Genomic DNA, 3,142 nt, shown 5'->3' on the forward strand with positions numbered 1-3,142 from the left:
GTCACGTTTAAAAAATTCATTCCTGAAGAGGCAAAATGAAGAGAAAGTTAAGATATCTTAGGGTCTAAAAAAGTTAAAAACTAATATAGCAATAGCACGGAAATTGCAATGTTCTCCTAATTATTCTAATTGATTAGACTGCGTTGGTTACAGATTCAGTTCGTGAAATGAGAATGAAGGACGGATGAGGGTTGAAATAGTAGGGAATTGTTGGCAAGAAAATTGAAAAATAATTCGGAGTGCAAAGGGTTAATGGAATTGTAGGTAACGGTTCTCACTTGTCGTATTGACTAAATCACAAGTTTCCATAAGCTGATTGACATATGAAAGAATCGTAAGCCGTGGAATAGATATTTGGTCCGGGGAGAGAATGGATAATAGGTAGGAGAACAGAACACGGATGGGTAGCGTAGCTTCCGTCACTGACAGCGCCTCCCTGTCCCGATTATAGTGGCAATATGTTTATACTAGACTGATAATGAATTCATGCTGTGCATAGGGCAACCTACTTGTGAACAGGTTGCAGCAGCATTACAGATCGGATTGCGCAGATGCTCTTTTGTCGGCAGATGAGTGAAAGCCCTGGGGATGGTGGTGGATGATATCAGATCTGTCGGGGTCGAAGTAAGAATCAAGGGAATCGGAGGATATCCCCGTGTGCGTGACGTTTGTGTGACTAGATCCTCTCGGATGTGAATGTGCGTACTAGTGCGTAGGCACAACCGGGGAGATCTCACGGGTCCCAATGGAGGACCATCTTTGGGGGCTTAATGACAATTCTGACTATTCTATGCCGCTCAAACGCTCGTTTGCGCTTGTTTGTATGTATTATGATCATCTGTATTTAAGCGGGTGTGCCCACACCGCACCGGCCCGATCGCAAGAAGGTTTCTTTCATAATTTCGCTTAGCGGAACGGACCGACACAAAACATGCACGGTGACTAGCCAAACCACTCGTCGCAAGACTCTATGTATATGTATACCTAGGGTAGATGTACCTATTACTGCTGGTGTACGTTTTACTGCGATATTTTTTCCCAACCAGATTAAAATATGTATAAATAGATGGTTTGCCCTAAATAAATTTGTACAATTCAAAGTCATACCGACGTCAGAATATTTCGTAACTTCGCACGTCTGTGGTATAGAATTTCTGAGTTACTATACATATGTATTCATTAACAGCTAGTCCCAGACTATGTAAATAAATGGATACCACTATTTCTCACCTTGCAAATGAAACATTCTGTCTCTCTAAAAATAGAACCAGAGATTAAATATCCATTACGAGTTAGACTGACCAGAACGGCAAAATTGGCACCAAATTACATTCTCGGCATTCGGATAATCCAAAATTTAGAATTCCCTGTATATAATTACGCTTTGTCGATCTCTTTATACTCACATTGTTATCCCTGCCTAACATCATGGTATCAGCTGACATTGATAGGCTTGGAAGAAGGACAGTGAGAGGAAACAAGTCAAAAGCGAATCGCTAATCAATGAAACGATTACGGTATCGTGCCCACCATTTCCACTAATTGCTTCACTAGCCCCGAACGCTGCTGCTTTAGGAAGAGATTATAATGCTATATCAATAGATATTATCTCTAATGGTGCGTTTAGTTCAAACGAACGAACGCTCGTTCGAACCCCGCTCCGAAAAAATTGAAACGCAAACGAGCGTTCGTCTATGCTCGATAACATTAACCTTCCGCCGCACAGTGGTGCTAAACTAAATATCTACCTCGAAAACAAAGAAACTAATAAGATATAATAAAAATTGTAATCGTAACGAACGCTTAAAGATGGACATTTTGAAAATAGCATGTTTCGCAGAAGAAAGATGCTCATCTTCATACGGATGCGTTGACTGTTAATTGAAAAAAAAGCTATTTGGCTGTTCAAATAATATGTTGCCGAGTAGGATAAAATTATCTTAACGATTATTTTTCAAATAATTTATTTGGATAATGCCCAAGCCCGAGAGAAAGACCATGTTAATGACAGCAAGCTAATAAAATTGCTTGCGCTCGACTCGCATAGACCTTATCGAAGTGGATCAGTTTAACCGACTTCCAAAGCACGGCTCTAAGTTTAGTCCAATGACAGAGAATATTTTAAAGGATATTGGGAATTCAACAAATTCAGGTTCTCCTGGAAACACGAAAATCAGCCCCGCCGTACAGGTTGATTTCGATCGAGCCCCGCATAGGTAGACACAGAGAATGTGACAGGCACGAGAGCCAGGAACATGTATGTACAGCCAATCAGCGGTTTTTCCTAGACTGGCTGTCATTCAGTCAGCCAAGTGGAAGGACAGGAACGGCTTGTGGTTCGGCTTTGGCATTATTCATTATGCAGCTCACAACACGCCGTCACCTGCCACCGCAGTCCTGCATACACAGTCAGCCTGCCATTGACCACATACATACGTGTACCTACGTATGTACATGCCTTCTATATCAGCTACGTCTAACAAGAATTTTTTTAGGTAACACTCTCCGATTTCTCTGTGGCCCGCATTGGCCCGCGTCGCGTCGTGTTCCAGTATTACCAAAACTCATTACACATGGATTTTTATCAAAATCGATTAGTTTACCGGACTTTTTTCGTTAAATTATTAAGAAAGCTGTTCACTGTGGTTCGTCGCTTTAAAAAACAGCTCTATTAACATTAACGCATCGCGTACGCGGCACGCTGTCGCAGGTATATCATCAATTTGGATCAATTTTGTTCAAGCAGTGGATGTGGAATTGTCAATGTTTAACGAACCATATATTTAGCAAAAACATATTAGATGTTATACAAACGATAATCAATGAACGACCGACCAAACAAAACGCTCCCTCATTAATCGAATTCACTTCATACATTTTGTCTCTCACTCGTTATGTGTTTCTTTCTCATTCTCACGACACATATCCATACAAAATCATTTAGAAAATTCCTTATGGTAATCATAGAAAATCATAGAACGTAGAAAAAATAATGAACGATCAAAATTTGCGACGCAAAGAAGGAGAGCGTATGGGAAATGCTATGAACTATGGATCTTTCTTTCCCATACGCTCTCCTTCTTTGCGTCGCATTGATCTTTCATTATTTTTTTCTATGTTCTATGATTTTCTATGATTCTAT

The 3,142-nt window shown here is 40.4% G+C and overlaps 1 protein-coding gene across 1 annotated transcript in view; it reads left to right on the forward strand.

Moving 5' to 3' along the window:
- LOC143213564 (P protein) overlaps positions 1–3,142 on the forward strand; it is a 140,797-nt gene that overhangs the window by 11,497 nt on the left and 126,158 nt on the right. The gene's annotated exons all lie outside the window — the stretch shown is intronic.

This window comes from Lasioglossum baleicum, chromosome 11, assembly GCF_051020765.1.
Source record: "Lasioglossum baleicum chromosome 11, iyLasBale1, whole genome shotgun sequence".
NCBI classification, from domain to species: domain Eukaryota; kingdom Metazoa; phylum Arthropoda; class Insecta; order Hymenoptera; family Halictidae; genus Lasioglossum; species Lasioglossum baleicum.